A 24297-nucleotide genomic window follows, 5' to 3' on the forward strand; every position below is an offset into this window, starting at 1 on the left:
TAACTATGTATTTATCTTTTAAGCATATACATATGTGATATTTGAACTGCATGACTCAACCAGTTTGACATGGTGGCAACAAAAATGTTCCCTGCATCACAACAGTCTCCCAGTCTCCCGAAGTTGACAGCGACCAGACATTATAACCACCTGGCGGATGCTGTGGCCCATGTTTCGGACACTCTCATCCTTGCTCTGGTCGGTTCATGGGTGCGACCCATCTGCCACACTTTGTAAAAATCACCCGAGATTTGTTCTGAAATATTCTCTTGTTCTTTTCTCAAATGCAAATTCAGTTTTTTGTTAATTATAGGTTGATGCATATGTTATTGTTTTAAGTAAAATTGTCAATATAAAGATTTTATTAAAAAAAAATACGCCCAGAAATGCAAAACTATTAACTCCCCCGTACTACAAAACAACAACACTTGGTTTATGTCAGCGATAAGGAATATACAGAGCTGAAGAATTCTGCAGTCATCAAAGCTGGTATTGCCTAGTCAACAAATATACGCAGTTTTCACAGAATGGGGTTAAGTAACAAGTAAGTAAGTATGAGTTAGGACTGTGCGCAGGTTATGTTTTATTCAAGGACCCTTTCTGCTACCAAATGTATTGCAAAGCAAGTCTGACTCAACAGGTGGGTCAGTGATCCTGTCGAACTTACTTCAAAAGTGCATCTGTCACCTCAGCAAATGAGCCGTGCGCTCGTGGGCACCAGGTCGATGACCGCATCCAAAAGCGTGCTTTTAAATCCCTTTTAAACCGGAAATTATGATGAATTATTTAGCTGAGGATGATGCTGTGTAGCTGGCAGAGGGACAATAGGGATGGTACGGCACGCCCACGGGCACGGTGCCAGACATTTGGGATTTCTGGCTTATTGTTGGGGGAAACTAATAATTGGTCCAACATAATTGTCCAAAAAGCAGAGAACTGATGAAGTCGGCCTAGCTGGTGATTCATTTAATTATGCTTTGAGTATTTTAACCAAGTAGAAGAGTCATAGCATTTAAATACATTTGAGCACTTGATTATACAAAAAAAGAAGAAAAGCTTGCAGAAATAATCGAAAATGCAGTACAAAAATACACATATCTGGGCAGAACAAATATTTTGATATGATTCGAACAAGGCCTAAGACCAGCAGATTGCTTTTCACAGACCACTATATAAAGCATAAATAAACATAGAGAATACAGGGAGAAGATGTGGTCTTCTGATTAGAGATGTGGATGTTGATACATGGAAACCCTTAATATCCCTGTGCCGTTAAAAATATAAAGTGTAACTTTGTCGCTGTCATGCTACCATAGTGGGGGCACCCAAGGTGACATGGGCCTCCCACGGACGTTAGAGCCGGGTTGGGATTAAAAATCGTCCCGGGCACAAATAAAATAAGCATTGGCATAGCCAATGGGTCTCGCCTTTGGGACCTTATAAGTGTTTAGCCATTGAACAGTTGATGTTCTTGCACCAAGGACATTTTGCTGCATAACTAAAAACTTATAAGGTTGCAAAAGCTAGACCTATTGGCTATGACAATGCTTGTTTTATTTGTCCTCCCAGGGGCCTTGACATAAAATGACCGCTAATCAGGGGTATGTTTCAAATATGTAACCAGCGGATTAAACGGAAATCACTGCAGTAGATGCATTAGCAAAGTTAGTTATTTCCCCAGTATTCTTTCTTGCTGCATACAGACAGATCACAGTCCTTTGCATGGGCTGGTATAGGGGGTTGGAGGGCATCGGCTGGGGTGGGCAGGGTGTTATACAGTGGAGCCTGACAGAAGAAGGTCTTAAAAGAATAGAACACAGATGTGGGGTTAGAAAGAAGGTATGGGGAACAGGAGATATATTGGGTTGGGGAAGGGCATGAATAAGGAGGGGACTATAGGGAGTAATGGTGGGTGGAATTTATTAGGGGTACTGAAAAGGGAGAATGTGGTGCTGAAAAGGACAAGGAGAGGGTCCAAAGAAGAGTAGAAGGGGGATGAAGGGAATGGGACTAGACTGGGTAGGGAGGAAGGAGGAGTTGGGTTATTGAGTGTGTAGGATAAGAAGAGGCTGAGAACTAGGGATCAAATGCTTGGGGGAGCAGAGAGAGGGGACGAGGGTAAACAAGCAGGGATTGAAAAGGGATGGTTTAAGAAGAGGGTGGAAACAGGGTGAAGAGGTGCTTGGGAGGGGGAATGGGTACAGGCAGGGCTAGAAATGATTCGGGGCTCTAGATAGGGTTAATGAATTGGAGTGGACTTGAGAACAGGCTGGAACGGGAGGGGACCCAATGGGTGGGTCAGACAGAAGGTGTGAGAGAGTGGAAAGGCATGGCTGGGAACCTCCAATGGGTTAAATCAAGAAGAAATGGGAGGAGGGACGTCCACAGGAGTGTGGGAATTAGGAAGCTGTTAGTATTAACTTGAATAGTTCGCAGAATGTGGAACGTTGGGGAGAAGTTTCCAGGGGGGACAGCTGGTAAGATGAGGACTGGGCTGTGTGGGGCTATGTGATGTACTGGTGGCAGTTTTGCATGGCAACTGAGTTAATAAATATCTTACTTGCACCGGACATCATCTTTTTATTGGGGACGAGCGGGAGCCACTGGAAAGTAAATGCAGACGTTTTTGACAGTTGAGCAAGAGCTGGGGAGAGGGGCTGAGCTTTTAATTTAAGACGAGACGAAAATGAACAGAATGAGAGAGCAGTTCAGAGGACTGGGGAAGGAGAGTGACTACTGAGGAAGGAAGAGCGGGTGAGTCTTTAGTAGAAGACTGAGGTTCGTGCTGATGAACTGAGGGAAACAGGAAGGGGGGACATTGGCAGTGACAGACATGGGGTGTGCAAAGGGGAAGAAAGCTCTGTAGGGTAGATCGGAAAAAAAATATGCTTGCAAATTTATTTAGATTTGAAGTTGCCACCATTCTGTATGATGCAGGAAGGTAATTGGCCTTTTACGTCAGTTAAAAATATCCAGGCAAATAATCTAGTGAAGTAGACTAAACCAAGATGGAGCTAGTACCAAACAATGCAGTATCAACCAAATAAGCAGTAAAGTTAGCAAAGAATGTTATTTTATGTTATGTTAAAATATTATTAAAGCGCAAACTGCTACCCGAAGGTGTCCTGGCACTGTCTATACGCAACCCAACAAGATATAGATAAAGAGCCCGGAGTTATGCGCCTAAAAAACAGGTTTTTAAGGCTTTCCTTAATGCCAGTAAATCAGGACTGTTCCTAAGATGAAGTGGTAGAGTATTCCATGCCTTAGCTGCACCAGCTATAAAACTCCTACCTCCCCAGCTGGCTTTTTTAGCGATAGGTACCATTACCAATTTTGCTCCCAGAGACCGAAGTGGTCTGTTGGGGATATACCACCGAAATGGTTGCTTCAAATGTTCTGTCCCGGTACCATGAAGCACTTTGTAAACTGTACAGAGTGATTTGAACTGCACCCGTTTCTTAACGGGCAGCCAATGAAGTCGTCTGATCTCTCCCGAGATCGAAGCATATTTGGCTGTTCCTGTGAGCAATCTGGCAGCCGAATTTTGTAAAAGTTGGAGTCTATGCATTAGTCGTTCCTGAATATTTAGATAAAGGCTGTTGTAGTAGTCCAACCGCGACAAAGTTAGTGCCGTCACTACTGTACGTTGGTTTTCCTTGGGTAAAAACTGCAAGATTTTCTTGCATGTTCTAAGAGCAAATGTGGTCACCGAGACCACTGCATTGACCTGGTCCTCAAGTTTGAGTTTGTCATCAATCAGTGCACCCAAGTTCTTTACTATCCTCGTAGGAATCGGAAGCACCCCCAATGAGTCTGGCCACCAACTTAGGGTCCAGAACTTGGGGTCATTGCCGAACAGAATAACTTCTGTCTTGCCAGAATTGAGTTTTAAACAATTTTGGGTCATCCATTTACCCACTGCTTCCATACAGTCACAGAATCGGGTAGCAGTCTCCGTCTCTCGCCCAGGCCGCAGAGACACCACAATCTGAGTGTCGTCTGCGTACGATGTCAGAGCAAATCCAAAGGATCTGATCAGGGGGCCAGCAGGGAGACATAGACATTAAAAAGTGTGGGGCTAAGAGAGGACCCCTGCGGCACTCCGCAGGGCAGAGAGAAGGGTTTAGAACAAAATGCGCAGAGCGAAACTGTTTGTACTCTGTCCGAGAGGAAGGACTTCAGGAGATCCCAAGCTTTATTATGCATTCCACAATCCCACAAACGGTCCAGCAGCAAGTCATGGTGGACCGTGTCGAAAGCCTCCGACAGGTCAATCAATCAATCAATCACGGCATATATATAGCGCGCTTCTCACCCGGGAGGGTCTCAAGGCGCTGGGGGAAGGGGTGTGTTACTGCTCGAACAGCCAGGTCTTGAGTTGCTTCCTGAAGGAGAGATGGTCTTGGGTACGTCGAAGGTGAGTGGGGAGGGAGTTCCAGGTCTTGGCTGCCAGGTAGGAGAAGGATCTTTCTCCGGCGGTGGTTCTGCGGATGCGAGGTACGGTGGCGAGTGCGTGGCTGGTAGATCGTAGCTGGCGCGTGGGCGTGTAGAAGGTCATTCGGTCGTTGAGGTACTTGGGTCCCAGGTCGTGTAGGGCCTTGTGTGCGTGGGTGAGGAGTCTGAACGTGATTCTCTTGCTGACGGGGAGCCAGTGAAGTTCTCTCAGGTGTCCGGTGATGTGGCTGTGTCGGGGGATGTCCAGGATGAGTAGTGCGGAGGCGTTCTGGATTCGCTGGAGTCTTCTCTGGAGTTTGGCTGTAGTTCCGGCGTGTTTAAATATCGTAAGTAAAAATGTCGAAGACAAAATATCGTTGTGTTAAAATATCGATGATGTTTTAAAATATTTTAATATATTTTAAAATATTGATAATGTGTAGTTTTTAGTAATATGTGGTTTTTTTGTAAAACATGAATGTTTATTTCAAATTTTGTAATAGTTATGTGTATATATAATTATAATATTTTATGTAATTTTAAAAAACTCATATATAATTTTAGGAGCGGGATGTTGGGTTTATAGGGGATAAGGGTGGGGAGTGTTTTAAAAATATATATTTTTATAAAAATAATTTAAAAAAAAATTGTAAAAACCAATAATATTTTGAAAAGTTTATATATTTAAATTTACTAATTTGGTAAATTTTTTAGGAGCGGGATTTGGGGTTTTTAGGGGATAAGGGTGTGGAGTGTTTTAAAAAAATATATTAAATTTTTTTAAATTTAGAAAAAATTTAAAATATTTTAAAAAATATAGTAATTTTAATTCATATTGTAATTAATAGAAAACATTTTAATTAAATTTTAAATTTAAAAAAATGAAAAAAACATTTTTTTTAATTTTTAAATTTAAATTAAATTTGAAAACAATTTACAAATAATTAAAAAATATCTAAATATGATGAATTATTTAAATTTAAATTTAAATAGAAAATATTAAAAAAAATAGAAAAAAGCTATATTAAAATTTAAAATATTTTTTTGTCATAATGAAATATTTAAATGTAAATTTAAATTGAAAATTATTTACAAAAATGTAACAAAAATGTAAATTAAATTTGTTTTATGATGAATTTTTTAAATTAAAATTAAATTTGGAAATAATTTACAAAAATGTAACAAAAATGTACATAAAAAATTAAATTTGTTTTTTTATGATGAATTTTAAAATTTTCAAAAGATTTAAAATATTATTTGTCAAATGTATTTAATATTTTTAATTAATTATGATGGAGTTGTCTTGTTTATAGAGGATAAGGATTGTGTTAGTTTGTACAAAATCTATAATTATTATTTTTTTAACTATTTAAAAAAATCAAAATGTAAATTTAAAATGTAATAATTAAAAATAATAAATAGGATACAGTAGTAGTGTATATAGTGTTTAAGGGTTGTTTTATTTTTTGAAAAAATATATATTATAGGCAACTAAATCAAATTAATGTAGACTGGAGTGGGAATATGAATTTATATGTAATTAGTGTCAAGCACATCTCACAAATTAATGTAGACTGGAGTGGGAATAGTAAATTATATTTAATTAGTGTCCAGCACCTACCTAAAATTAATGTAGAGTGGAGTGGGAATAGTAAATTATATGTAATTAGTGTCCAGCATCTACCACAAATTAATGTAGAGTGGAGTAGGAAAAGTAAATTATATGTAATTAGTGTCCAGCACCTACCACAAATTAATGTAGACTGGAGTGGGAATATTAAATTATATTTAATTAGTGTCCAGCACCTACCCCCACATTAATGTAGACTGGAGTGGGAATAGTAAATTATATTTAATTAGTGTCCAGAACCTACCCCAAATTAATGTAGACTGGAGTGGGAATATTTAATTATATTTAATTAGTGTCCAGCACCTACCCCAAATTAATGTAGACTGGAGTGGGAATAGTAATTTATATGCAATTAGTGTCCAGCACATCCCACAGATTAATGTAGGCTGGAGTGGGAATAGTAAATTATATTTAATTAGTGTCCAGCATCTACCACAAATTAATGTAGACTGGACTGGGAATAGTAAATGATATGTAATTAGTGTCCACCACCTACCACAAATTAATGTAGATTGGAGTGGGAATAGTAAATTATATTTAACTAGTGTCCAGCACCTACCCCCAAATTAATGTAGACAGGAGTGGGAATAGTAAATTATATGTAATTAGCGTCCAGCACCTACCCCAAATTAATGTACATTGGAGTGGGAATAGTAATTTATATGTAATTAGTGTCCAGCACATACCTCAAAATAATGGGAATAGTAAATTATATATAATTAGTGTCCAGCACCTACCTCAAATTAATGTAGACTGGAGTGGGAATAGTAAATTATGGGTAATTAGTGTCCAGCACCTACCACAAAATAATGTAGACTGGAGTGGGAATAGTAATTTATATGTAATTAGTGTCCAGCACATCCCAAAAATTAATGTAGACTAGAGTGGGAATAGTATTGAGGTTATCAGATGCAAAAAAATGCAAAAAAATGGACACTTGTAACAGATCTAAACCATTGGATAGATTGATTATGGTATTCTCAAAAACACAATGTTTTTGTTGGTATTGCGGTATATATCTTTCATCCGCCCCTACATTGTTGTTATGGCAGTTATCATTGAATACCATAAGACGTGCTAGGTGCCTGCCTCATCCAGAGGCTCCTCTGGTCTAGATTCGCAGTGTCCAGAGATCAAAAGGTGAGGTAAATATTAATTTAAAATTAGGTCAACACCCAAAATTTTATTAATGGTGAGGATCTAAAAGATAAAATAGTTCGTACTTATACTAGATCAAGTAACTGGATCTAGAAGTATAGCGTTAAAGAATGGTGTCGACATGTTTCAGCCCCCTATGGCTCAACGGAGTCTGCAGGGCTTTCGTCAGGACTAAACAAACATACAAACATTGAATAGGTACTTACACCATTTGTGCAGTTACTACGTTGGCTTACTGGTTAACTAGTCAGTGGCCAATCATGCTCTTTCAATCTGCAAAAGAGGGACACAAAGCAGAAAAATACAATACATATATTGTCGTATTTTTGTATGTACAAAGGCACCAAAGTACGTATTAGTCTCTACTAAGGAATTAAAAATTACAGAAAATTTCTGATGTGGAGTTTAAGAAGGAACAAATGAGACAAAGAACTGAGAGGCTGAATTGAGCGACTATGTTGGTAAAAGGATCCTGCATTGCATGGAAGGGTCGTTGAAATACTGCCGGCGTAGTTGTGACAGTACTAACAAAGTGAGAGGGTAAGTGGCAAGGTGTCGATAATGTCAGAAGAATAAGATTGCTCTCCATATAATACACCGCTATCAAGGTTTACAGTCATTCGAGAAGTGCGGTGCCTTTGTAAACACACGTATATGAGACGGAAAGCTGTGAGGTGTGTCGGGTAATAACATAAGTGCAATTGCAAATTATTCGCCGTTATGTTAGCATTCATGGCGTACGAGCGCTCTGGTTGTATGAAATCAACTGCTATTACATTTAAGTAGCGCGAAGCATTTATTGAACTCTCCCCTTAAAGTTGGAGAACTGCAAGGCATATCGAAACATAAATGCAACTGAAGTCAGTTTTCTAAAGTGGCGTTCCCGGAGTGCGAGCGCTCTTACCTAATGTTAAGTATCAAGAGGCTCCGTCAGGGGATACCAGCTATTTAATAGCCACAGAGCTGGGAGAAAGAATGGAAAATTAATCAACAATCAGTCACCTTACCGCTAGTTTGCAAAGAGAGAAAACACACGTCCGCCGCCATTACCCGCGTGGGAGGAGACTTCCACCACTTGTGCTGACTCTGCCCCTGGACTCCGGGTAGACGTCAAGGACACGTATTTGTAGCGAGACACGTGATTGTTCTGAATTGAATGAAAAACTTTATCCACTACAATTGGGCTATGTTGGAATGAGGCAAAACGTGAACATTGAATATATGAATATATATAACACAGAGAGTGCCGCAATAGTAAGGTGCAGTGTTTTTCAAATGAATCATATCCCTGTGTAGGTTAAAGAGGAATCATGGAGTGCACTGCTCTGGTCGATGTTTTTTTAAAATTAAGTGCGGATATAGTGGCTCACTTGACAAAGTTTTAGCTTAAACAGTTGTTAATGTGTGGCAAACTGATGCCAGGGTATATTATCATTAAGTCTCCAGACATGAGTTCTAAGGCGATTTACCCATCTCTGCTCTTTTTCATAAAGCTTTCTCTCGGCATTGCGTGTTTTGTCTGTGAGCATTTCAATGACAGTTCAACGCATTTCCTCACATGTGTGTCCTGCCTCCAAAAAATGGGCACAGAGTTTAGTGGTAGTTTTTTTGAGCCTGATATTGCTCCTGTGTTCGCCTATACAGGTTTTTACTTTTCGGCAGGTCATCCCAATATAGATTTTATTACAGGGGCAGTTTGCCATATAAATTACATGGGTAGAATTGCAGTTTGTGTGCTGTCTCTGGGTCCATGTGAGATTCTCTGAAAGTTGTAACCGTTTTGAAGGAGTTGTGTACTTGCAGGCTATACAGTTTCCACAGGGGTAGTGGCCTGTAACTGGGGCCATCGTAATGTCTCTAGGTAATTCCATGTGTTGTATTTTCTTAGGTTGAGTGTGTACCAAAGTGTCACGTAGGTTTTTAGTTCTTCTGTTGGCGAACCGGGGTTTTGGCCATTCAAATTTACCGGTCGTCAGGATTTTCCAATTTTTGTTTACCAATTTTTGCATTTCATAAGTGGCTGAACAGAAAGTTGTTACACAAGTGACTAGATCTGCTGGGGTTTTTTTGGGATGAACCTGCAGGAGACACGCTCTTGGTTGGTTGTTGGCGCGTTTCATACATCTGCGGATTGTTGCCTGAGTATAGTCACGTGCTTTGAATTTTTTGCTGAGTACCAATGCTTGTTCCTTGTAATCCTCACTTTTGGTACAGTTTCGTTTGATTCTAAGAAATTGAATGTATGGAAGATTGTCTCTTAGTGGTTTGGGATGGAAACTTTTATAAGAAAGTAAGCAGTTTTTTGCAGTGGGTTTGGTGTAAGTCTTACTCTGTAGGCTGTTATTTTCAACAAAAATGGTTAAATCCAAAAAGTCAATTGTAGAGTCATTTGCTGTATATGCGAATTTTAACCAGGGGTCACACTCATTCAGCCAATTAATGAAAAGTTTGAGGTCATTTTTGATGTCCCATATGAGGAGAATATCATCTATGTATCTCTTCCAGTATAATATACTGGAAGAGTACGGTTTTGAATCGTTGAGTACATGTAGATCTTCAAATTGACTCACATACAATCCAGCCACCGAAGGGGCAAAGGCACTGCCCATGGAAGTTCCATGATTTTGTAAATATAATACTCCTTCATATTCAAAAAATTCTCTTTAAGCGCTAGTTTACAGCATTGTAAAATGAAGTGTCTTGGGGTATGGAAACTCCAATTTTCATGGAATAGGACATCTTCAAGCATCTGGAGAGTGTCGTCTTGTGGGAGACTTGTATACAACGATTCCACATCAAGGCCCACCAGGAGCATGGAGCTCTGATCAAAGTGAATATCACTGATCTGTAACAGCAGGTCTCTTGTATCTTTTAAATAGGTGGGGGTTTTTTGGACTAAGGGCTTCAGATATTCATCCGCAAATTTTGACAGAGGTTCAAGGAGTGATCCGATACCAGCAACTATAGGTCGTCCAGGCGGTGGGATTTTGTTTTTATGTATTTTTGGGAGTGAATAAAAATATGGTATCCTTGGTTCTTTGGCCATAAGATAATCTGCCTCTTTGCTTGTTATCCATCCATTTGTTTCTGCCTCATAAACCATCATTGAAATGGTGTTTTGGAGTCTCTCAGTAGGGTCTTCAATGATCTTTCTGTAAAACTTAGTGTCTGAGAGAAGGGTTAAACATTGTTGATTATACCCTTCTTTACTTAAGATGACTAGCCCTCCCCCCTTGTCCGCAGGTTTGATTACTATGTCCTCATTTTCTTCTAAGGTTTTGACTTTTGAGTGCTTTTCGTTCCTTGTTACTCAAATTCTGGAAGGGGGTCTTCTTCTTTTGTTCCATGGCATCTACGCCCTTAAGTAGAGCTTGTTCCCACTCTCCAGATGCTTGAAGTTGTCCTATTCCATGAAAATTGGAGTTTCCATACCCCAAGACACTTCATCTTACAATGCTGTAAACTAGCGCTTAAAGAGATTTTTTTTGAATATGAAGGAGTATTATATTTACAAAATCATGGTACTTCCATGGGCAGTGCCTTTGCCCCTTCGGTGGCTGGATTGTATGTGAGTCAGTTTGAAGATCTACATGTTCTCAACGATTCAAACCCGTACTCTTCCAGTATATTATACTGGAAGAGATACATAGATGATATTCTCCTCATATGGGACATCAAAAATGACCTAGAACTTTTCATTAATTGGCTGAATGAGTGTGACCCCTGGTTAAAATTCACATATACAGCAAATGACTCTACAATTGACTTTTTGGATTTAACCATTTTTGTTGAAAATAACAGCCTACAGAGTAAGACTTACACCAAACCCACTGCGAAAAACTGTTTACTTTCTTATAAAAGTTTCCATCCCAAACCACTAAGAGACAATCTTCCATACAGTCAATTTCTTAGAATCAAACGAAACTGTACCAAAAGTGAGGATTACAAGGAACAAGCATTGGTACTCAGCAAAAAATTAAAAGCACGTGACTATACTCAGGCAACAATGCGCAGATGTATGAAACGCGCCAACAACCAACCAAGAGCGTGTCTCCTGCAGGTTCATCCCAAAAACACCCAGCAGATCTAATCACGTGTGTAACAACTTTCTGTTCAGCCACTTATGAAATGCAAAAATTGGTAAACAAAAATTGGAAAATCCTGACGACCGGTAAATTTGAATGGCCAAAACCCCGGTTCGCCAACAGAAGAACTAAAAACCTACGTGACACTTTGGTACACACTCGACCTAAGAAAATACAACAAATGGAATTACCTAGAGACATTACGATGGCCCCAGTTACAGGCCACTACCCCTGTGGAAACTGTATAGCCTGCAAGTACACAACTCCTTCAAAACGGTTACAACTTTCAGAGAATCTCACATGGACCCAGAGACAGCACACAAACTGCAATTCTACCCATGTAATTTATATGGCAAACTGCCCCTGTAATAAAATCTATATTGAGATAACCTGCCGAAAAGTAAAAACCCGTATAGGCGAACACAGGAGCAATATCAGGCTCAAAAAAACTACCACTAAACTCTGTGCCCATTTTTTGGAGGCAGGACACACATGTGAGGAAATAAGTTGGACTGTCATTGAAATGCTCACAGACAAAACACGAAATGCCGAGATAAAGCTTTATGAAAAAGAGCAGAGATGGGTAAATCGCCTTAGAACTCATGTCTGGAGACTTAATGATAATATACCCTGGCATCAGTTTGCCACACATTAACAACTGTTTGAGCTAAAACTTTGTCAAGTGAGCCACTATATCCGCACTTAATTTTAAAAAAACATCGACCAGAGCAGTGCACTCCATGATTCCTCTTTAACCTACACAGGGATATGATTCATTTGAAAAACACTGCACCTTACTATTGCGGCACTCTCTGTGTTATATATATTCATATATTCAATGTTCACGTTTTGCCTCATTCCAACATAGCCCAATTGTAGTGGATAAAGTTTTTCATTCAATTCAGAACAATCACGTGTCTCGCTACAAATACGTGTCCTTGACGTCTACCCGGAGTCCAGGGGCAGAGTCAGCACAAGTGGTGGAAGTCTCCTCCCACGCGGGTAATGGCGGCGGAAGTGTGTTTTCTCTCTTTGCAAACTAGCGGTAAGGTGACTGATTATTGATTAATTTTCCATTCTTTCTCCCAGCTCTGTGGCTATTAAATAGCTGGTATCCCCTGACGGAGCCTCTTGATACTTAACATTAGGTAAGAGCGCTCGCACTCCGGGAACGCCACTTTAGAAAACTGACTTCAGTTGCATTTATGTTTCGATATGCCTTGCAGTTCTCCAACTTTAAGGGGAGAGTTCAATAAATGCTTCGCGCTACTTAAATGTAATAGCAGTTGATTTCATACAACCAGAGCGCTCGTACGCCATGAGTGCTAACATAACGGCGAATAATTTGCAATTGCACTTATGTTATTACCCGACACACCTCACAGCTTTCCTTCTCATATACGTGTGTTTACAAAGGCACCGCACTTCTCGAATGACTGTAAACCTTGATAGCGGTGTATTATATGGAGAGCAATCTTATTCTTCTGACATTATCGACACCTTGCCACTTACCCTCTCACTTTGTTAGTACTGTCACAACTACGCCGGCAGTATTTCAACGACCCTTCCATGCAATGCAGGATCCTTTTACCAACATAGTCGCTCAATTCAGCCTCTCAGTTCTTTGCCTCATTTGTTCCTTCTTAAACTCCACATCAGAAATTTTGTGTAATTTTTAATACCTTAGTAGAGACTAATACGTACTTTGGTGCCTTTGTACATACAAAAATACGACAATATATGTATTGTATTTTTCTGCTTTGTGTCCCTCTTTTGCAGATTGAAAGAGCATGATTGGCCACTGACTAGTTAACCAGTTAGCCAACGTAGTAACTGCACAAATGGTGTAAGTAACTATTCAATGTTTGTATGTTTGTTTAGTCCTGACGAAAGCCCTGCAGACTCCGTTGAGCCATAGGGGGCTGAAACATGTCGACACCATTCTTTAACGCTATACTTCTAGATCCAGTTACTTGATCTAGTATAAGTACCAACTATTTTATCTTTTAGATCCTCACCATTAATAAAATTTTGGGTGTTGACCTAATTTTAAATTAATTTTTACCTCACCTTTTGATCTCTGGACACTGCGAATCTAGACCAGAGGAGCCTCTGGATGAGGCAGGCACCTAGCACGTCTTATGGTATTCAATGATAACTGCCATAACAACAATGTAGGGGAGGATGAAAGATATATACCGCAATACCAACAAAAACATTGTGTTTTTGAGAATACCATAATCAATCTATCCAATGGTTTAGATCTGTTACAAGTGTCCATTTCTTTGCATTTTTTTGCATCTGATAACCTCAATACTTACCCAGGGGAAGCAAATGGACACCCATTCCTCCTCCCTATCCCATTGATTACTTAGTAGAGTGGGAATAGTAAATTATATTTAATTAGTGTCCAGCACCTACCCCAAATAAATGTAGACTGGAGTGGGAATAGTAAATTATATGTAATTAGTGTCCAGCACCTACCACAAATTAATGTATATTGGAGTGGGAATAGTAAATTATATTTAATTAGTGTCCAGCACCTACCACAAATTAATGTAGACTGGAGTGGGAATAGTAAATTATATGTAATTAGTGTACAGCACCTACCCCAAATTAATGTAGACTGGAGTGGGAATAGTAATTTCTATGTAATTAGTGTCCAGCACTTACTCCAAATTAATGTAGACTGCTGTGGGAATAGTACATTATATTTAATTAGTGTCCAGCACCTACATCAAATTAATGTAGACTGGAGTGGGAATAGTAATTTATATGTAATTAGTGTTCAACACCGAACCCTAATTAATTTAGGCTGGAGTGGGAATATTAAATTATATTTAATTAGTGTCCAGCACCTACCCCAAATTAATATAGACTGGATTGGGAATAGTAAATTATATTTAATTAGTGTCCAGCACCTACCCCAAATTAATGTAGACTGGAGTGGGAATAGTAATTTATATGTAATTAGTGTCCAGCACATCCCACAAATTAATGTAGACTGGAGTGGGAATGGTAAATTATATTTAATTAGTGTCCAGCACCTACCACAAATTAATGTAGACTGGAGTGGGAATAGTAAATTATATGTAATTAGTGTCCAGCACCTACCAAAAAATTAATGTAGATTGGAGTGGGAATTGTAAATTATATTTAATTAGTGTCCAGCAACTACCCCAAATTAATGTAGACTGGAGTGGGAATAGTAAATTATATGTAATTAGTGTCCAGCACCTACCCCAAATTAATGTAGACTGGAGTGGGAATAGTAATTTATATGTAATTAGTGTCCAGCACATACCCCAAATTAATGTAGACTGGAGTGGGAATAGTACATTATATTTAATTAGTGTCCAGCAGCTATCTCAAATTAATGTAGACTGGAGTGGGAATAGTAAATTATATGTAATTAGTGTCCAGCAACTACCACAAATTAATGTAGACTGGAGTGGGAATAGTAATATATATGTAATTAGTGTCCAGCACCTACCCCAAATTAATGTAGACTGGAGTGGGAATATAAAATTATATTTAATTAGTGTCCAGCACCTAGCCCAAATTAATGTAGACTGGATTGGGTATAGTAAATTATATTTAATTAGTGTCCAGCACCTACCCCAAATTAATGTAGACTGGAGTGGGAATATTACATTATATTTAATTAGTGTCCAGCACCTACCCCAAATTAATGTAGACTGGAGTGGGAATAGTAAATTATATTTAATTAGTGTTTAGCACCTACCCCAAACTAATGTAGAATGGAGTGGGAATGGTAAGTTATATGTAATTAGTGTCCAGCACCTACCACAAATTAATGTAGACTGGAGTGGGAATATTAAATTATATTTATTTAGTGTTCAGCACCTACCCAAAAGTAATGTAGATTGGAGTGGGAATAGTAAATTATATGTAATTAGTGTCCAGTACCTACCCCAAATTAATGTAGACTGGAGTGGGAATATTACATTATATTTAATTAGTATCCAGCACCTACCCCAAATTAAGGTACACTGGAGTGTGAATATTAAATTATATTTAATTAGTGTACAGCACCTACCCCAAATTAATGTAGGCTGGATTGGGAATAGTAAATTATATTTAATTAGTGTCCAGCACCTACCCCAAATTAATGTAGACTGGAGTGGGAATTGTAAATTATATGTAATTAGTGTCCAGCACCTACCACAAATTAATGTAGACTGGAGTGAGAATATTAAATTATAATTACTTAGTGTTCAGCACCTACCCAAAATTAATGTAGATTGGAGTGGGAATAGTAAATTATATGTAATTAGTGTCCAGCATCTACCAGAAATTAATGTAGATTTGAGTGGGAATAGGAATTTATATGTAATTAGTGTCCAGCATCTACCTCAATTAATGTAGATTGGAATGGAAATAGTACATTATTTATGACTATAAAAACATTTGATACAATTTGTGTGTCTTTGGAAATTTGTATTTTTTTATTAACATCACAAAAAAATAAACATTAAACATTAGTATGACATTTTTATTTAATACAAATATATTTATTCATATATTTGTTAAAATATTTTATGTATCATTTTCCATTTTCCATTGGGTTTGAAATATTACTTTTTTTAAAAAGAAAACATGTTTAATATAGATATAAGTATTGTTAGAATTAACAACAAAAAATACAATGTTTGGAAAAAATATATACAATGTATATATGGATATACATGTTGTTTGTACATAGTTTTATATTAATATTAATATAAAAATAATAATATAAATTTTTTTAACAACATTTTTTAATGAAGAAAATATTGTTTTACAGCTTAATTTATATACGTTTTAAAAAACATTTTTGAAACATTTTTAAACACAATTTCAAAATTTTTACAATTATAATAATAAATATTACGTTTTTTAAAATATTTATTTTTATAATTTTACAAAATATGTACATTGTGTTAAGTATTTAATACAAGTAAAAAAACACATTTATTTTAACATAGTATTCATTTTTTATTTTGTAAAGGAATAATTTGTTTACATTAAATAATAAGTTTGTCATTACTATCTTTTTATTTAGTTTTGGGTCATTTATTTTGTAACCGCTTTAGGTCGTTTTGTGTCATTTGGATGTAGTTGAGCTTGCGGTTGGGAAACACTTCACGTCGCTGAAGGTAAGGTTTGTTTTATATGTTTTAAGTGTGTTTTAAACTAATTTAGAGAGTAGTTTGGTACTATTGACACTCCGATTCCGATCCGGTAAAAAGCGCTCCGAATTGCCGTTCCGAGCGTTTTTCCCCGTACGAATCGTACCCGTAAGCGTCCCCGTACGAATCAGCTAGTACGATCCCAACAAAAAGCATCACTCCGTACGCCTCGTAAAAAACGCCGTACAAATTGAAAGTCCATACGATTTGCAGTCGGCTGACGCTCCACGCTACGTCCGAACGTAAATAGACCGCGTCTTCTGAACCAGGAAGTACGATCCGTGTTGAACACACTCCGTACGGCTCTTTTGCTACGAGAGCTCAAATCTCCCGTAAAACCAGAGTCCGGCACGAACCGCACCCCGGTACGCGCAAGCCAGACATGAACGCCATCGTCCGTGTCATCCCAATCCTGTACGGCCACCACCTCGTACATAGAAACCGACGACGGCGCAGACGGTGAGTACAACGAAGTCCAACATACCTGTACGTGGTGCCACACACGCACATTTCCATTGCACGACTGTAATGTCTGGGTACGTTGTGCCACACACTCCCGCATATCACCAGTGTAATACGGAGACGTGCCGCACCTATGTCATCGACCTCGGAGTACGGTACGTCACCGCACATCACCAGTGTAATACAGAGACGTGCTGCACCTACGTCATCGACCTCGTGGTACGGTACGTCACCGCACATCACCGGTGTAATACGGAGACGTGCCGCACCTATGTCATCGACCACGGGGTACGGTATGCCACCGCACATCACCAGTGTAATACGGAGACGTGCCGCACCTACGTCATCGACCTCGGAGTACGGTACGTCACCGCACATCACCTGTGTAATACGGAGACGTGCCGCACCTACATCATCAACCTCGGGGTACGGTACGCCACCGCACATCACCAGTGTAATACGGAGATGTGCCGCACCTACGCCATCGACCTCGGAGTACGGTACGTCACCGCACATCACCAGTGTAATACGGAGATGTGCCGCACCTACGTCATCGACCTTGGAGTACGGTACGCCACCGCACATCACCAGTGTAATACGGAGACGTGCCGCACCTACGTCATCGACCTCGGAGTACGGTACGTCACCGCACATCACCAGTGTAATACGGAGACGTGCCGCACCTACGTCATCGACCTCGGGGTACGGTACGTCACCGCACATCAACAGTGCAATACGGAGACATGCCGCACCTACGTCATCGACCTCGGAGTACGGTACGCCACCGCACATCACCAGTGTAACAGTGAGACATGTGGGACATACGTCTGCTATGTCAGTGTAAGTGTAAGAGGTGTGTAGAAAACACACCCAGCACTGCCAAGCAGCATAGGGTGTGTGTGGTTAAGACCCCCACCAGTGCCCAGCAGTGCCCAGCATTAGAATGTGTGTGTGGCTAAGACCCCCACCCATGCCCAGCAGTGCCCAGCATTAGAGTGTGTGTGGCTAAGACCCCCACCAGTGCCCAGCATTAGAGTGTGTGTGTGGCTAAGACCCCCACCAGTGCCCAGCATTAGAGGGTGTGTGTGGCTAAGACCCCCACCAGTACCCAGCAGTGCCCAGCATTAGAGTGTGTGTGTGGCTAAGACCCCCACCAGTGCCCAGCAGTGCCCAGCATTAGAGTGTGTGTGTAGCTAGGACCCCCACTAGTGCCCAGCATTAGAGTGTGTGTGTGGCTAAGACCCCTACCAGTGCCCAGCATTAGAGGGTGTGTGTGGCTAGGACCCCCACCAGTGCCCAGCATTAGAGTGTGTGTGTGGCTAAGACCCCCACCAGTGCCCAGCAGTGCCCAGCATTAGAGTGTGTGTGTGTGTGGCTAAGACCCCCACCAGTGCCCAGCATTAGAGTGTGTATGTGGCTAATACCCCCACCAGTGCCCAGCATTAGAGGGTGTGTGTGGCTAAGACCCCCACCAGTGCCCAGCATTAGAGTGTGTGTGTGGCTAAGACCCCCACCAGTGCCCAGCAGTGCCCAGCATTAGAGTGTGTGTGTGTGGCTAAGACCCCCACCAGTGCCCAGCATTAGAGTGTGTGTGTGGCTAAGACCCCCACCAGTGCCCAGCAGTGCCCAGCATTAGAGTGTGTGTGTGTTGCTAAGACCCCCACCAGTGCCCAGCATTAGAATGTGTGTGTGGCTAAGACCCCCACCAGTGCCCAGCAGTGCCCAGCAGTGCCCAGCAGTTAAAGCAAAAACATACCATTGTTAACCTCATTACCATCAGGAAATAGACATATGTCACAATACCCAAATTTGAACATCACACCAGCTCCCAGGCACACAGCAGTCACAGACATTATCAGACAAACTAAAGTACAGGAAGGGAAAAAATAGCTTTATTCAGCTGGTTCAAAATTGAAAACGCAAATAAGAGTCCTTTCTCACAGAAGGCCAATGGCCAGTCCAAACAACTCAGAAAAACAGTTTGTGCCTTCATGGATGTTCTCACACCCAAACTTGACTGCACATGGAGTTAAATCCGCAGTGGAAACTTTGGGGGCATCATCTGTGGAATCCTCCAGCACCGCATGGACAGGAGAGTGAAGAACAGGTGGAGTGGGTGCAGGTGTTGTGGATTCATCCACACTGGCCGGTGCATCGCAGAAAGTAGCAAGATAAACTTGGCTGCACACTTCAGCCAGTTCGGAAAAACTACCACCTGAACCCGGGGACACATTGGGGGTAGAGGTAGAGGGCTGTGAGTCTGTTGTCCTGGGTCTGTGGATGCATGTGTGAGGTGTGTCCCCTCTCCCTGTGGGTGTGCCTACATCCCCTTGAGATTGGGTGCGTGGAGATTTGAGCTTTTTCTGCCGTGTGGGTGTGCTGGGTGTGTCTGTTGTTGTGTCTGACCTGTGGTGTCTGCCGTGTATGTTGGGTAGGTATGGGAGAGGCTGAGGTGGATGGGTCTGAAGGATGGAGGGACAGATGCTGCTTGGTGTACAGAGATGCCTTCAGTGTTGACTCTATGGCAGCCACACTCCGACGTAGATCAGACATGGCAGATGACATGCTCTCCATGAACGACAACAACTGTGTAATGAGTCGTGTATGTCCATGGAGGACAGTCAACATGGATGTCTGACCTACCACAATCTGCCGGAGTAGGTTCACAGACTCAGCACTGAGGGCAGCAGGGGACACAGGGGCAGGTGCTGCAGTGCCCGGAACAAAGGAGACACGGGCGCTAGCACGGACCCTAGGGACCCTAACAACTGGGAGGGTGGAGATGGTACTGGAGGAGGAGAGGCCAGCCAAAGATGAAGAAGAGACCATTGCTGCATATTCCCCCTCCTCCTGAGAGTCTGATTCCGAGCCGTCCGCATGGTAGGATGTGTCAGTCACATGGGGTCCGGCCTGCAGACTCTCATCACCCTCCGTACCACTGCCTCCCTCTGACTCCTCAAAGCAGGTGGCACTGTCGCTGGGTCCCTCTGCCTGGTTCGCGCCTGTGTCTCCTCCAGATTCTGGTGATGATGCTGTTGGCAAGGAGAATAAGAAAAACATATCAGTCACCTGTACACATCAGACATATCAGCTACAAATCATTTGGGCACATTTCTAAACATGTCATGCATCATGAGTCACATGCCACTGAACTCTGCACAATGCCAAGCCTAGTCTTGGCCAATTGTAAGAGACACAACGCTCAATGTATAGTAGGATACAAGTAACAGGCAAGGGAAAAACGTGTATGAGAGACACAATGATGAGCCACTGCCTGACAACATGATAGCTGATGATAAATCACAGTTCATTTGTCCACCCTGCCACCCAAATCCAGACCTGGTCATGTTTGATTTGCTTTGACCTTGTGCCACATGGGAAAAGTCCTGCCTGAACTGCCATGTGATGCCATCTTGGGACCTGAACCAAGTGTTCCATCACCTCACACTGGCATCACAGCTGTCTACACCCAAAGACACATTGTGTGGCTGGCCATCAATATTATTTACAAACAACATGCAACATATTTTGAGAATATGCACACACGCACTGCCCAGTGTGAGTATGCACAAGCCAAAATTAGTGCACATGTACAGTGTGCACCTGTAGCTAACAATTAGAAAGTGTACCATGGACAAAGGCCACTGAGACTGACTCGTGCAGAAAACACATGTTGATACTCAAGATCAGTGCCAAAATATGAAGAAGGGCAGACACAGTGCACATGTGGTGCTACAAGTAAGGTACCAACAGGTGTCACAGACCCCCCCTCCAACATGATGATGTGCAAAGGAAGATGCATACTAAGACATTGCACCATAGGAGTACATGTGAAAAACAATCATTAGCCAAAGCGCTGGTCAAATGTGGAGTAGGGCAAGGCATGTAAAGAAGCATCTGCTGAAACTGGGCCATTCTTATGCCAATGCATAAAGTGCCTGTCTGACCACACCACTCCAACTATGGGAGTGTTACCATGCCTCGGAGCACTGCAGGTAGCATGTGACACACATGACAACAAACAGACATGTACCTAGCCCCTTCTTGCTGCTGTCTCTCCTGCAACTGCCTATGGAGGTCTGGGAACACCACTTCCAGGACCCGGAGCATGTGGGGGGTGAGGTGGCGGGTGCCGCCATGCCGGTGTGGAGCTTCCAGCTTCAGCTGTACTCTGGCGATGCGGTGGGTCCAGCACCGGATGTCCTGCCACCTCTTCTTGATGTTTCTGAGCCTCCTGCGAGGCCCCCCTCACTCCTGACAGCCCTGGCGATGGCCACCCAGATTTCACCCTTCTTATAGGCATATACATGTCATGAATGTAAAGTTAAAGAACATCAGTACACCTGGTCCATGTTCCAAAGACACACATATGTGCACAAAATACTTGAGGACAACAGGGCATCGGATGCTCCACACATTTGCATCATTGTCCAGGAGTATGTGGCCTGTGAGCAAACAGAACTGCACTACATGCCATTTAAAGGCTACAGATTACATAAGGGGTGCAAACCACTCTTTGAGCATGGCACTCACTGAGCAATATATGCTACATCTGGGTGCACTGCAGCACGTGACATGCTGTCACACACCCCACTACAACAAAGAATCCTCTTCACACAACACTGTACACCCTGGCACTCACTCCCAACAACATAGCATCTATCCACTATACATACACAATGGCTATAGTGTTACACACACAACAGGTGCACACTCCAAGGTAGTGCACACATCACTCACCTGCTCCTCTGGTCTCCCATACAGCTTGCTGTAGTTAGGCAGGAGGGCATCCAGCAGGGGCTTGTTCTCACCATCACTGAATGCAGGTGCCCTCTCCGTGCTCAGCTTATCAGGGTCCAGCGGATACAGAGACAGCAGCTGTGTTTTCCACTCCAATGTTGTGCAGGCAAGTGCCCTCCCACAGCCACATGCTGCCTTATATTTGTGCTGCAGAGGGTTTGTGAGTCCAAGCAGTAGTGTGTGATAGGCCACCATAGTTTGCATCCTATGTTTCATCCAATCCCGTCACACATAAGGCCATGACACACATATGCATGGTTTGAAAACTGAGCCAGAGCTGAACAACAACTTTTGCAACATTGTATACTTTTGCCTGACTGAATTTTCTAGAACACCTGTAGGAGGCTCAACACTCTCTGTATCCATGACAACCTGGCTGCATTCTGATCATTACACTGTTCCCCTAGATGTTCCCTATGTATTTTTTTGATTACCCACACAAGTACGGTGCGATTGCCGTTGCAAATGCAACCCATTCAATGGTGAAACGAGGTACGCTGTGGTCGCGTATGGCTACAATGCAATAGGGAAACGAGGCGTACATACGCACGTACCATTGGGGTGCGCTGTGGTCACGTATGGCTACAATGCAATAGGGAAACGAGGCGTACACACGCACGTACCATTGGGGTACGCTGTGGTCGCGTATGGCTACAATGCAATAGGGAAACGAGGCGTACACACACACGTACCATTGGGGTACGCTGTGGTCTCGTATGGCTACAATGCAATAGGGAAACGAGGCCTACACACGCACGTACCATTGGGGTACACTGTGGTTGCATATGGCTACAATGCAATAGGGAAACTAGGCATACACACGCAGGTACCATTGGGGTACGCTGTGGTCGCGTATGGCTACAATGCAATAGGGAAATGAGGCGTACACACGCACGTACCATTGGGGTACGCTGTGGTCGCGTATGGCTACAATGCAATAGGGAAACGAGGCCTACACACGCACGTACCATTGGGGTACGCTGTGGTCGCGTATGGCTACAATGCAATAGGGAAACGAGGCCTACACACGCACGTACCATTGGGGTACGCTGTGGTCACGTATGGCTACAATGCAATAGGGAAACGAGGCCTACACACGCACGTACCATTGGGGTATGCTGTGGTCGCGTATGGCTACAATGCAATAGGGAAACGAGGCATACACACGCACGTACCATTGGGGTACGCTGTGGTCGCGTATGGCTACAATGCAATAGGGAAACGAGGTCTACACACGCACGTACCATTGGGGTACAGTGCGTCAGACATGCTCAAGTGAACGCTTGTGTGGGCTGCGTTCCTGACCTCCTTCATGTCACCATTGGGAGAGTGACCCCAGGAAATCACATTGCAGGGATGTAGTCTAGACTCATGTTGACGATGTGGATGCATACATCAGCATGGCATCCTTACATCAGCAGGCCCCAGGTGTGGCAGACATTGAAGAAGCACAGGGACTCTGACCTTGTGGCTCAGTTGATGTGTGAAGAGCTGTTGAGACATGTCATTAATCATTGTGCACATGTGTATCACATACATTCAACACTTCGCACCTGAGTAACGTCTGCAACATATTGTGATGCACATCAACACTGGAATGGCACACCATTCAGTACAGGGAACTGTCACATGATGACAGCAACATGCCCACTGTCACAGATGTCGAATTGATGCACAGCATGACCCTGTGTGACCACATCATGTGTGTGCCATGTGCGACATTGTGCATGCTGTTTGCATATGAAAGAAACAGGTCAGTATTATATTCCTCACCTTAGAATATCCCCAAGCGTCAAACTGGATCTGCCAATTTTGGCTTAGCAGTACCCTTGTGTGTCGGTAGGCATCGTCTGCGGCTCCGCATGTATCGTAGGCGTTGTGTGCGCTGTGACGACGTTGTCTGAGTACTTATACGTCGCCTCCGCGTGCTCACGTCAGGTCCTCTTTTTTCACGCCAGCACCGCAGTTCCCGTTTAAGTGTAACCTTACTCATTTTGTGTCAACTCATAGTACGATCACTTCTGATCATTTAACTTGGATTGTCCGACTCAGGACAGTGCCAATAGGGATGGCCGTTTCCAAGCCTGTGAGGATTGCGACCGACTGATGACTGACCCTCACCGTCGGTGTCTCCACTGTTTCGACGTCAAGCACGGCACCAAGAGCTGCTCCGACTGCCGGGCCCAGACATATGAAGCTAGGTGGGAGTGGTCCTGCAAGCGGCTCGGCCTCCAGCATTAGGCCCTGCACCACAATAGCTCGTGGTCTGGACGTAGGTCGAGTGCCCGGGCGTCGGGTTTGAGCCATCAGAGCCCTGGGATTTGACATCACTCCTCCAGGACAAGGTTGTCAGCTAACCACAAGAAGTCAAAGAGATGTCATCGCATTTGAAACTCACCACAATGCACGTGCAATGCTGCATGGGATTTGGGTGACACCGCCCACGCGGCTCCATCAGATTTGCAGCCGTAGTAGCCTGCACCACGACCTCCGGTCCCTGGCCAGCATGCGACGCAGGAGGAGTTAGTGCGCT

The sequence above is a fragment of the Lissotriton helveticus genome, chromosome 3_1 (genome assembly GCF_964261635.1).
Source record: "Lissotriton helveticus chromosome 3_1, aLisHel1.1, whole genome shotgun sequence".
Lineage (NCBI taxonomy): Eukaryota > Metazoa > Chordata > Amphibia > Caudata > Salamandridae > Lissotriton > Lissotriton helveticus.